Raw genomic sequence first — 14,128 nt, forward strand, 5'->3', positions numbered from 1 at the left:
CGTTCATCAATTTCCATTGCGCAAGTGGGATGGCATGGAACAGTATAGCAATGAATATCATTTGCCTCCGGTATAATTTGCCCGTCATCTTCACCGTTCTTCTTCGTGGCCAAGAGGAATAGCTCCTTATGACCCCGTATTGATGACTCGGGCCTCACTAAAAAGACCGGACTGGCGAAAACAAATACCCTTTGCCATTAATCAACTCCACATCTCTGCATGGCGCTCACATTTGATCTCAGGAAAGTCGACTAAAGACAGGTTAGATCTTTTCTTTTCCCATTTTGATTTCATTATGAACTGTACAGGATCACAAAACACAAAGCCAAACGTGTTCTCCTGGAAGTTGAAGACATCTGACCCCATATTACAAGCCAGGTGGAAGTCATGCTGGCTTGGCAAAAGAAAGGAAATTCATCAAAGCGGGTTAGTAGTCCACCTTGTCCATGTAACTGTCCACTGTGGCCAGCAACATCCGTTGTTTCAGAAGCCTGACCAGAAACGCAAAGATTTCCTTTAAAAATATAATATATATAAATGTGGCTTTATTCTTCATTGAAAGCAAACTAAAAGAAATGTCGAAAAAGAAAACAGTCTAACACGGTTCCACCCTCAATTAACATCCCCCCAAAAAAACAAGCAAGGCCATTGGTCAGACAAATGTGCAGCAAGTGCGAATTTGCAAGATTGCCAAAGTGCCTGCGTTGTTTTTTTCCTGACAGGTGCGTCTATCATGAAAAAGTTAAGCAGAGAACAATTTGTTACTGTTTAGAAACAAGAATAAAAATGACACACATCTTATTTGAGGTGCTGAGGCTTTCCATATCACACTGAAATCCAGAACCAACCACCCGAACCAACAGACATCCGCTTGTCTACCTCTAAACGCACACAAGCATCCATTCATCCATTTTTCTTGGCAATTGGTTTCATTAGGATGAGCTGCCCCAAATGACTTTTGGAAAGAGACGTGATCCACCGAGTGTGGTTGCCAGCCAATTGTGTAGCACATCAAGGCAAGCAACGATTCACAATGACAAACAATTTGTCTTTTATATTCTTAGTTGCTGCAGCCACTGGATTATGCACAAAAAATGATCCGAAAAATCAACATTTAAATTGCGATTCTGTCTCCATGTCACAGTTTAAACACACGCCTCAGTCACTTCTCTACTCAATATTCATTATGGCATTTATATGCACAGTGGAGACCTGCATATTCAGGATTGCTTGATATTTTTTTGTTTTCCCTTTTTTCCTCAATGGAAAAACTCACATTTTGCACATTTCTACAATCAAAATCCTGACATTTTTTCATCATGACTTCTCAGTCTCGTGTTATCTTTCAGTGCAAGTCTTCCATACTGGGTGGTATTACAAGACTAAATAGCACTTTCTGCTATAAGTTGTTTAATGTACTGTATTTTTGATTGTACTGTGGTCAACTATAATTACTTTTAGTGGAGTGTCAATTATTCACGGGAATTTTCTATTCTATCCCTGCAAGTAGCCGTGGTCCAGTTGTTAACGTCCTCTATGTTAAGCACACATGCACTCAAACACCGATTGCTTTGCGCTCACTTGCATTTCCCGCATTTCATTCTGTCATTTGACTTCTATGCAATTTGGGTCAAAAAGCTCGCTTGCAGGAACATCCAACACAAAAAGTACAAATGTGTTTATATAGTTGTTGTAATTATACAGCGTGTGACACATTCTGCAGGGTGTGTTTCAGTCGCCAACTAATTAGAGGAAAGGATTTGTGTGTCGGGGTGTGTATGCGTGTGTGTGTATTCAAACATTAACATGCCAGAAGGAATGAATGATTGACCAGTGACGGCTAAAAAAATTGACCATCTGTGGCAGAGAGTATTTTTCCAGTTTTAGTGTTTCCGAACTGGACTTCAATTAGTTCTGGTGTGATTGGACTTTTCATTGTGTTGACAGCTGTGCAGCCCAGCCCCGTTCAAAGCGAAAAAAATGAATAGCCACAGAAAGAACACTCATCTTCATGCCACTTAGTGTCTTTCTTTCACACACCACATGGCAGACGCTGTAAATTCTGTTAAGCCTTATGCACATCATGCCAACATCACATGACCACGCCCCTTTTCTCAATTTTATTTCGGTGATGCCATTTATGTTATAGGAGCCCATTTTTTTTTGAACAAGTTCAATTTATGTTTTTTTTTTTTAAAGCAGTAAAATGATATTATTGTATGTGGACATGTCTACTTAGGCCAGGGGTGTCAAACGTACGGCCCGCATTTAGGTTTAATCCAGCCGGTGAAATTACGAGGTATAGTATAAAAAGAAGTACGGCCTGAATGAATAAACAGCTGCCCCAAATTCACCAAATCACTGAAGTTAAAAGACAATAAGGATATGAGCTTCAGCCTGTATGAGTGAATCAGCAACCGCAAAGTTTTTTAATTAATTTGTTTTTATTTTGTGGAAGTGATCAAGTTTTTTTTTTTTTTTTTGCACGTATAAGCTCACGTTTGATCCAAAATATTGTGCAAAAGGCTTTTATATATTCACAGGTTGAAGAATTTTGGTGGCGATCAGTCGCAGAAGTGATAAAGCAAGCAATATTACAATGCTTGCCTCCCTGATGTGACTGTAGACAGCTGAGATGGAAAAACTAAAAAAAATAACAAGCTGAGCTCCAAAAGGGCTGTGTACCAATTGGTCATAAAATTTCATCCTAAAAAAGCCCTTAAATATCTACAGAATCTTTTCGGGGGGTGAATTATAGGACTGATGCAATTTTTACATGCATACCTACTATATAAGTGAAAACCCAATCAAGTGTTGCTTTAATTTATTCAAAGACCAAACAAATTTGGCCGTAATTTACAATCACACTCCACGCAATAGGAAAAACTCATCGACAGGCTGCAGAATGTTCGGCATGGAATTGCAAAGTGACCATTTCACTGTATGCCAGCATCTTTAAATTCAAAAGCATCTAATAAGATCTTGCATGTGTTATCAAGGGAATTAGAGGCGACGAGGTTCAGTCCAGGCTTTCAAATGAAAGCTGATGTATGAGGAAAAACCATGGCGCTTTGAATGGAATATTGTGCCTCCCCCTCACACCATCATACACCAAGATGAACCCCACCCCCCTGCTGCGTTTAGATTAACTTCATATTCCCACTTCTATTGCTGAACCAAGCCACTCTTATCATCCCACCCGGCATGTTGTTAACTCCTTCAGCTGATAAATGTGACTCACAGCTTCCAGTCTTCCTAATTCTGCCGCGTTTCAAAAGCGGCACCCCGTGAATACATTAGAATTGGTATCGCAAAGCAGCATAGAGGCAGAGAAACTGAAGAGTCGAGCTTTGTGAAATAGACTTCGATCACTCGCTATCCCATCTCGGTTTCGCTCTGTCGTGTACTTCAAAAAAAAAGATTTCGGCTTTGCAAAGAAGTCTATTATTCTGCTTGTTTGGTTCTTTTGAATAGCTGATGTAAAAGCAGCTTTTCAAACACGCCTCTTGTCCTGGCAGTCGCACTAAAATAAAGAGAACACCAAGAATGCAGCAAAGAATTATCAGATTCTATTGAAGCAGACTAATTCTTGTGTTAAATCTGCCTTTAAAATGTAAAAACCCCTTTCTAAATGTTTGGGTGTTTGGAGAATAGCAACTGGCTATGATTTTTCGCACCATAAGGCGCACTAAAAATTCTTGCATTTTTTCAAGAAGAATGACAGTGCACCTTGTAAACCGGTACGCTTTTCTTTAATTTAAATTAATTGCTATTACTGTCGCGTTCTAATGCTCGTGCACATCTAACCGCAAACAGTCGTCCATGTTTTCATCATACTACGTCCTTTTCTAAGAATCATGGGAAATGTAGTCCTAGTAGCCTAATGGCAGTGCAATTCCAAAACGACTCAGCTAGCTGCCCGGACCAAACAACAAAAAGTTGAATAATGGCGAGTGCGTTGACCTGTTTCCAGCTGTTGAACAGTCAACCAAGATAGCAATTAGCATGAAAGCCAAAGTAATAACATAAGCACTGGTCACCAGATTTACTAAACCTTTTAAAAAATTTTCATTGTAATTGACAAGGACTGCAACCGGCACAAGAGAAGGTGGAGAATGTTCTGTAGATTATATTTCATGAATTATACTCCTCTGTCCATCAGTGTCTACATATTTTGTTTAACTTTAAAACCCTTTTCATCAGTTCACTGGATTGGTTGGCAGTCCTTATAATTCACATGAACTGCAACGATAAAAAATACATAAAATATTTGAATTTATTGCCGCAGGATAGTTCATTTTATTTTCCTATCCCTAAATTATGAAATGCACCCAATGACTTTTTCAAAAACTAGATTTGAATAAAAATGGGATAAATAGGATAAGAACAAATTTGACCCATTTTCAGTTACCATTACTCCTGTTCTCTGAATTTCTCAAATGAATATTGTGCCACGAACCATTAAGACTTCTTCATCTCATCGTCATCCTCTTGCCTATTTATCACTTCAAGGCCATCAATGATTTTCCTCTATTAACTCTTAACTCACAAACTATTAGAGTCTTATACATTAAACTGCAGCGCTTCCCGAGGTGAAGGAGGAAAGGTTCTTTATGCCCTGTCATTTGTTTAAATGGCCAAAGTCATCTGTCACTGATAATTAGACCTCAGAGAGTCGTATAAAGACTTGCAAAAGAAATGGTGGAGCAGATCATGAGGAAAGTGTTTGTGACATCAGAGGAGTGTGTGCATGTGTGTGTGTGCGCGCGCGTGTGTTGTGTGTGTGTGCATGCAAGAGAGACAGCCCAACCGACCAGATACACAAAATAGAACAAAAAAGTCATTATCCATTATGAATCTTCATTTTCCCCCTGACAGCATTCTCCTTATCCTCCACGCTGATGAATTTCCCACTAATAAAACAATTACATTAACGCGAGGACAAAACAATGGACAAAGACATTACTCATGTATGGCAGTAACATTTGCAATAGGCAAATCTTTAATTATATACTTAATGCACCGGTAACAAATGTTTGTGATTTGTTTGCTTGCTGTCTCTTTTAAGTTACTGGTGTAGATACAAATCAACAAAGAGTTTTTAAAATAGTGACAGTAGATTCTTGCAGCTAAGAAAATATGCTTTGTCTCTAAGGCCTACCAAAAATACAAAATCACCTCAATGGTATTATTGCAAAAAATTACAATGAGTGACTCCAAGCCAAACATGAAACGATGGAGCGCCACACACTGCCTGTGGAAAAAACGTGATTCTGTATTGGGTTTTGAGGCTGCCCATACATTTTGCTGTACTGTATTTGATTTCATTTTGGTTTACTGAACCATAAAAACAAAGCGCAGCTGTCAACAAAAAACGTGGATGGCCTCAAAGAAAAGGAAATGCTTGAATGCTTGGTAGTTATGTGTGGTGAGTTGCTACAGCATCAGGGATCACCTCAAAGCCCCTCCTCTTTGCAATTGGTTCACAGATGTGATTGGCCTGGAATTCCCATGGACTATGATGTTCACACATGTCATTGTGATCTGAAATAAAAGCAGGGAACTGGTGGAGGAACATTTAGAAAGCTGGAATCATGCGTTGGTAAAAAAAAAAAAAAAAAGTTGACTGAATATCAGCAGAAGTAAAATGGAATATATGTGAATGAGAGGGATGAAAGGGGAAGAGTGTGGCAACAGGGAGAAGACGTAGCGAGGGCGGTTGACCTTAAATAAATTGCGAAACTAAATGGTGAGTGTGGTAAGGTAAAGAAAGTCATCTAATCAGGTTGGAACTGGTGCAAGAAAGTGTCACGCGTGTGATGTGATAAAAGAGTCTCTGCAGGGCGAAGGGTAAGATTTATAAAACAGTGGTGAGGCCGACCGTGATGTATGACTTCGAGAAAGTGGAACTAAGCGCAACAACAGGATGCAGAGGTGGGGGTGGCAGAAATTAAGATGTTGAGGTAGACGATAGGCATAGATGGTAAAAAAAAAAAGCTTGCTGTGGGGACCCCTAATGGGGCAAGGTGAAAGGAAAAGAAGATGAAAATCACAAAAATGTTCTTTTTGTGATTCACTCCCTTCTTGTTGGACAAAAGTAGAGTATAGCAAGTCTACAGTCACTTACTTGATCAGGATCCACCTTTATACTCTTGATCCCATTGTCCAGAATCCCGAGGAACAAGGACAACAAAACAAAACACCAACCTAAAAGTTAAAGTGTTTGAAGAGTGTTTTCCAGAAACATAATCCTTATTGTCAGTATTCCATATAAGGTTCTAGCTGCAATAACAGCAAAACTCAGTTTTCTCTCCTCCTTCTTAATCACCTCAACAAGCATAAACATTAATAATTCATATAACACGACCAGGAACAGGAAGCTTGTGAATTGGCGCTTTCCCGACCTTTTATTATTTTGCCAATATGGCTTTATAAAAAAAAAAAAAAATCGATAATGTTAAAAAAGCAAGTGCGCTACTTTTACCTGATAACTGGTTACAATATGTCATTCTTATTTCCCTGTGTTTTGAGACCCATTACTGTTCCACAGCCTCGGGTTTGGGAACATTTACAACTAAACACAAAGGTATATTAACAACAAAATTGCACATTAATTCTTGCACCTGTTAATTTCAACTCAACTCGGGGCAACTAAACAGTCGCCACATAATCAGATCCAAACTTAATTTGCCCAGGTAGAATTTAATATTCCCCATCACTCTTGGAGAACTAAACTCTCGGGTCCACAGCCTTCTCATGGCTACAGTTTCAGGCTTTTTCACAGCGGGTGACAGAGGATGTGATACAAGACTTCTGCTACATTTCTGGACAGGTCCTATTTGTCTCGAAAAGGGCATCACAAACTGCCCAACCAATGATGCATCCATGCTCATTTTCCCTCCTTGATGTCTATTCTCCGCCTGAAAATGACATGCATACAATTGTTGTTTGGTCCAAAAGAGCAACGGGAGAATTAATAAATTTAAGCTACCATCAGCTCCTTTTATGGCACTGATATTGTAAAGTCAAAGACATATTTTGTTGTTATGCTTTTGTTCATTTTCATTTCATTTAAAATTAAATGTATTTTTTTTCTCCGATGAGGTGCGTTTACCAAAACACTCTATCCATCTGCTCCTGGTCCGGACCAGGAGCAGATGGTAATACGTCACTTCTGGCAAATTTTAGAAGCCATTGTGGCCCACCAATCCAAAAGTTTACCCACCCCTGCCCTACAGCATGAAATAAAGGCGCTTGCCTCACTGCTTCAATATGTTTGGGGGGGTGGGTGAATGGACTCACTCCAAATCTCAAACTATTTTCTTATCTCTCCAAAACAAATTGCTTTCGATTGTTTGTTGTGCTGAGATGTTTAAAGAATCTTGGCCAATCTGTGCAACAGATGTAGGCATTGAAATCACAAAAACAATACATTCCTGGACAACCTATCGTCGTTTTCAAAATACGTCACGTCCGGTTTCGTGACGCCACTTCCGGTCAAAACACGTCACTTCCGGTTTCGCGGCAACACTTCCTGTTTTGTGACGTCACTTCCGGTCAAATGCGTCACTTCCTGTTTCGTGACGTCACTTCCGGGCAGAACACGTCACTTTCGGTTTCGTGACGTCACTTTCGGTCAAAAATACTTTTTTTCATTCATGATGATTCAATATAATTCACTGTCATTCAAATCATTCAATTTCATTCACTATGATTCAAATTCATTCAACCTCATTCAATATTTCAGAGTCATTCAATATCATTCAAAAACATTCAGTCTCATTCAAAATCATTCCACAAAAAAGATTCCAGCCTTTCCGCCTTCACACGCAATTTCTCCAGGAATTGCATTTTCTAGTTAATCTATTACACCCCTGCAAAAATGCAAGTTTTATTAAAATAATGTTTTAAATAAAAACAAGACATTTGACGATATAAAGAAATAAACAGATTTTCTTAGAATCTGCGCGTTGGATCAGTTCGATTAAGGTTTGTGTCTGCGTGTGAGTGTCTGGATGTGAATTGTGTCTTACAGCTGCTCTTTACGAGTGTTTTTTTTTATTTTGCGTTTGACTGGTGTTCCCATTCAATTACCTAGTAAAAGAGCATGAAGTGACCTTGAGCACATTTGATGGCATTACAGTCAATTCATTGCTCCATTTTATTTTTAAATTTTTTATTTCGGCTAAGAACACGGAGCAAAAAAAAAATTTTGTAAAGTAATGACTCATGGATGAAAAAAACCTGTAAGTTGAGGTACTATCAAGGATGTTTTATCAAAACATACTCGAACAAATGACTCGACCAGGAAGATTGTCTTTCATTACGCGCGGGGCAGCCCTCGGTACTCCGAGGCGAAGCCGGCGCTTCCGACTGCACACATGGTTTTTATTTGCATCAGCATAAGCAATTTGAATATGCAATACATAGGAAACTTGACATTTGACTCCGCCACACTCTTTCTGCCTATTCTAATGGTTTCAGATTACAAGACATCTTTTAGTGTATGGTGTACTTTCACAAGGCCTGACACATACAAGTTATCTTACGGCCATGACGATATTGTTGCTTTAGAAATACCAAGCCTTATGCTGGACCTCCCTAATTCATAAGTTACGGCCTTAAAAGCGAGCGAGTCTCACCTTATCTGTTAAGGGTCAGGAACTTGAACAGGGGACATCGACGCTCCAAGGGAGTCGTTTACAGAAAAGGGATCTGGCGTTGGGGAGTCACATTCGCGAGGGGGCCGTACCTGGCACCCATAGGAGGCTGTCGAAAAGTTCAGTTAAAGGCCAGAAAGATAAGAATGCATATGAATTGGATATTAACGAAATTTACCACATATAGTTTGAAACTTGATAAAATGACAAAACTAAACTAAACAAAGCACACAGATGAACATACAAACTTAAATTTCTTTAACACATACCTCCTGTTTATCAAGTTTCAAATCTCATCATCAAAGGCTGTCGCTTGAGGGGGGAGAAAAACTACCCAAAAACTCAAAAATTCTTGGAGAAAAGGGTAGAAACCCATGCCCCGAGCGAGAAGCCCCCCAAAAAAAATAATATACAACAGTGTGATCAACAGTGGAGGGGCGAAAAACCTCTCATTAGGGCAAAAATTCCCCTCCTCCCTTCCAGCGTGGAACGAGATTCTCATGGTGCGTTAATCACTTGGGAATAAAACATATGTGTAAAAACATATTAATGTGCCTAGTGAAAAACAACAAAAGTGTTTTCACGCAGAGCTTGTCTCTGGGGGACTCGATGGAGGCCCTTGCCTCGTTGTAGGAGGAGACAGCCGTCTTTACCTCCCGGATCTTCGTGTGTGGTGTATGTGTGTGCACGTGTTTGGGCAGGGCAGTGTCCAGTTCGAATTTGTCATTCTCAACATCAATCAGGTTGTAATGGTACATTTGAACAACAACCTGTTCGAGGGATTCGCGTTGCTAGGCCTTTAGCTGGAAACCGGAGAAGCTTGTACTGCAACTGGTGGATCCAGCCGCCACGCCCCGCGACCTTTGCTGCTGTCGGGGTCACTGCCATCATCTGGCGAGGGCCATCTCAGCATTCGCTTGTCCCAACGAAGTTGTTTCAGCACCTTGAAGAAGAGTTGGTCTCCCACACGGACGTGATTTCTCTGTGGATCAGAACACACTAGCCAGTAATCGTGTTTTTGCATCTTTTCCCTGGTCAAACATGTTTTCCGTTGGTGGTTCTGATGAACCTGAGAGTCTATGAGTGATTTCAAAAGGGGATAGTGTCCTTCCTTCGGCTGGCATTGTCCTCATTGCTGTGATTGAAACACAGTCTTTTGTTTCTTATTGTTTGTTTTGTTTCTCATTGTGACAGTTCCGTTAGTGCGTGCCACAAGTCCTGCAGACTGTATGCACAATGACGCTTTGAGTCAATTTTGCAACAACTGTCCCACTTGTTACAACATCATTCACAAAATGCATCATTTTCACTTCAAACCACTTCTTGAAATACCAAATGTCAGGATAATTTGATTACACAACACTTTTTCCAATTGTTTTAACATCAGCATGTGTTGATGGAAACAACTTAATCTATTTTGAATTCAGAATCATTCATTGTCATTCAGTATCATTCAGAATTGTTCAATGTTATTCAGTTTCGTTGCTATTTTTTTTATTTCATTCAGAATAATTCATTGTCATTCAGTATCATTCAAAATCATTAATTTCCATTTAGTATCATTCATAGTTCTTCAATGTTATTCAGTTTTATTCAAAATTATTTAATTTGATTCATAATCATTCAATTTCATTCAGAATCATTCAATGTCATTCAGTATCATTCAATTTTTTTTAATTTCATTAAGAATTATTCATTGCCATTCAGTTTCATTCAAAATAATTTAATTTAATTCATAATCATTCAATGTCATTCATTATTATTCACAATTATTATTCAGTTGTTCAATGTTATTCAGTTCCAGTTAAAATTATTTAGTCATTCAGTTTTCATATTATTCACTTTGATTTAATATCACACCCATGTGGCTTCAACAGCAGAATAAGATAAGCATAACGACTCTCCCGCACTTCAAAGCAGGCTCATTTAAATATTAAATCAGACCACATCATTAATTAAAAAAGGGAGTAATGGCGTAGGCACAGAATTCTCATCTGTGGGCATTTTAAGTGCCAGCAAATGCAAGGCCAGAAACACTTTATGAGAGAGAGAGAGAGAGAGAGAGAGAGAGAGAGAGAGAGAGAGAGAGAGAGAGAGAAGAGTAAAACATAAACATGATAAATACTAATTAGGCCCTCTTATTGAAGTGCACTTTTAAATGAGTGACATGCAGAGGAAGCAGTATTTACATTCATAAATAATCCAACTCCAAGGAGCAGTTAATTTCCTTCGGGCGGAAGTTCTGATCGCAACTTTCTACATAAGATTTTTCGGCGAATACTTAAAACGTTGAAAGGCTATTAAGCCCTCCAGTTAGACTGAAGTATTTAAAAAAAAAACACACACAGTTGCTTCCATCATGAGCAATTTAAAGACTTAAGGTCATATTTTGGTCGCTATTTGTGAGTAACAGAATATTTCATGAGACTTTGCTGACTGCACATACAATCCAGACCCCGAAGTTCAACGGCAAACTACTTATCCTTTGATGCCTGACTGACATGAAGTACGGAACAGGAAGGTGTTTGTAGAGAATAGTTGGGAAATGTGGATTGAGCAGCCATAACTTTTCTGGTATTGTTACTCTTTCTGGTCTTTCATCATATTTGTCATGCTAACTTTGGATGGTGACATAACATAATGCAAAAAAAAAAAAAGCAGCCAGAGTGTAAACGCACTTAGAGCTCTATTTATTTTTTTTAGCAGTGTAAATCTTGCGGCACAAAGTGTAACAGAGGCAGGTTGAATCCAGTGTTGGTAATTTCTTAAACTCGCACTCAAAATCCCAATTTGCGATTTGTGTTGACAGTTACGAATTACTTTCAAATGCACTATTCTGAAAAAATGTCATTGTCCCAGCAAATAAAAAAAAAATTCAATTTGATCAAACTGGTAAATTGTGTGCCCTTATATAGGACTTTATCTACACTAAGCGGTGCCCAAGAACTTTTTAATGTCTGACATCCACTTATTTGAAAACTGCTGCAGTTTATAACCCCCGGATTTTTTTTTCTTTTTATATTCAAATGGCTCACTTTTACCATGATCCCGTGTCTTACTGAGGCCAAAGGTAGAATCCACGTGTTGTAAATAATAAATCCTTCATTGCTGCGGACCAGCTAAGCTAGCTAAGAAGCCGGGGAGACGAGCTCAAGTTAGATAACGCCCTTCGTTTGTCGCCTTGTGTGATGCCCACTCGAATCTCAGTTCGAATCACCGCTGATCACGCACATCCCTATAATTTCGCAGACAAGCAAAGTTTGGTTGCTCTAGGAGAGGGAGTGGGAGTGGTCACGGCTGATTTCAATCATGGCTAATCAAAGCGGTTCCTCTCATTCCTTTTAAATGTGGTGCGCTAGTCACACACTAGAGTCTTGACATGGCGGAGCGCACATCTGCAGCCTGAAGTGGCGCTTGGAGAGCGGCCACCACCTCCAATCAGCGGTCGAACAACCCAACCACCGCATCCACCAGCAGTTCTTCCCAGTAGGATACTTAAAGAAATAATTGAATAATGGTCATAATGATAATAACAATAATCATAATTCACATAATTACGCCTGAACATGCTGTGACTAATGTTAAGATCAACTTTCCACAAAAATTTCTCCCCACCAACTTGGCGCGTTCCAAATTGTCAAACGCGAACAGTGAGCCTTTTGCTCGTACAAAAAACAGGATCCGCTGGCATTTGAGCCCCACTACCGATGCTCTGTATATGAAAATTGAAACCTACCACTCAATGCTTTAGCACAGGGGTGTCCAACTCATTTTTGTGGACGGGCCACATCGTAGTTGTGGTTTCCCTCAGAGGGCCGTTATGACTGTGAACACATATAAATGTATAATCACTTTGAGTTATCACTTACACTCTACAAATTGATTGGAAAGACAGTTTTGAAGTCAGAAGCTCGTAAGTAATTGTACAACAATTTTTCAATTTATTTTGAAAGGGGAGGATTGGTAACAAATAAATGGCAATATCTCACATCTCAATGTTGTTAAAAGTGAAGAAAATGTGCTCGAAACAAGAAGTTGATGCAGTTGATTTGCCCTTAGCGGGCCACATAAAATGAGGTTGTGGACCAGATCTGGCCCCCGGGCCTTGAGTTTGACACCTGTGCTTTAGCACCTCACTCCACATGTTGGCAGCATACTTTAAACCTCCTTTCCACCAGGGTAAATGGCATTTTTTTTTTTTTTTTAGTGGCCCTGTACATTCATGGAAACAAAAGGTAAAGCTCCGTGAGTGCTGGTGAGAGGATGAGCTGACACTAAAGTGAGTTAGAAAGAGAAGAAAAATGGGAACATTTTGCAACACCACCAGCAGACAGAAATACAGTATTTACATGCACGACACTAAGCACCTTGGGAAATGTGCTCGGGTCAGACAGAAATGATTACTGTTAAATGAGACAGCCCGAAGATGGCTCATCATTCAAATGGCAGCCCAGAATCTTTGTCTCAGATATCTTGCCAATTCTGCTGCTTCGTGACATGCTCACACTGCTTTTCTGTGGACTTGGCTTTGCTGTTGCATTGCTATTTATACCTGGGATCAGGACAAAGTTAAAGAGACTGCAGAATCTTTTTCTACGTTCAATTACATCCACTGAGCCTTTCATAATGCCCGATCAGATAGGTTCATTCTTTCAGTTTCATGTTAAGGGATGATTGAACAGATACAATTATTAAGCCACACCTTTTTTTTTACAGTGGGATTGTGCTCAGTGTAGCGGCCCCTTGGATTTCAAATGAGGACGGAGAGAGTTTTAAACGGGTGTCGGTAATCTTGCATGTTCATCATTCTGCACCGTGAAAACTACAGAACAACACAAATTCAATCGTAGTTTCACAAATAATTCACAGGTCAATCATGTATACATAACGCTCCTATCAACTCAATACAAAGGAATGAAAAAAATACAAATGAATCAAATGACACCACTACAATATGCCATCCAACTAATAATTTACATTTTTAATATATTTAACATTTGATACACTACCATACCTCATTCCGCTCTCCAGGGGCACTAGTTAACAGTTCCGACAGTCAGCTAACCTGCCTTAGCTTGGGATAAACATCGAGATTCTGAGCTACGGACAATGTCAAATAACGTAAAATCAATCAAATGAACGCTCTTTACATAGTGTGTGTTAATATAAATGGCTTTTTTACTGCTCCTCTGTCAACATATGAGCACACGTCTCAAAGTGAAGAAACCCGGAAGTTGGATAACAAAAAAAAGAGAGAAGAAATAACTTAGAACTCGCACCAATGCCACTAGGTGGCACTGCAGGACCACAACTTCCCATCTACACACGCAAACAAACCACAACAATGCATCATATCCAATGCGTTGTAAAATAAAAATAAATAAATAAATAAATGGAACGTATTCCCCGCAATAAATGAGGGTTCACTGCATTATATATATATATATATATATATATATATATATTTA

General features: G+C 39.3%; 1 long non-coding RNA gene across 3 annotated transcripts in view; it reads right to left on the minus strand.

The window, feature by feature from the left end:
• Positions 1-11,322: 11,322 nt before the first annotated feature.
• The window catches only part of LOC148329140 (uncharacterized), a 47,757-nt gene continuing 44,951 nt past the window's right edge, over positions 11,323-14,128 (minus strand). Inside the window, exons 3-5 of one of the 3 annotated variants that reach the window (XR_015845619.1) lie at positions 13,363-13,482; positions 12,397-12,484; positions 11,323-12,154 (exon numbers count right to left, since the gene is read on the minus strand). This is a non-coding gene — a long non-coding RNA (uncharacterized LOC148329140). Of the gene's footprint in view, positions 12,485-13,362; positions 13,483-14,128 lie in introns of all 3 variants that reach the window. The other 2 variants (XR_015845617.1, XR_015845618.1) reach the window with 2 other exon arrangements.

This window comes from Idiotropiscis lumnitzeri, chromosome 10 (assembly GCF_059441095.1).
Source record: "Idiotropiscis lumnitzeri isolate Australia: NSW breed Sydney's pygmy pipehorse chromosome 10, RoL_Ilum_1.0, whole genome shotgun sequence".
In the NCBI taxonomy this organism is placed as follows: Eukaryota; Metazoa; Chordata; class Actinopteri; order Syngnathiformes; family Syngnathidae; genus Idiotropiscis; species Idiotropiscis lumnitzeri.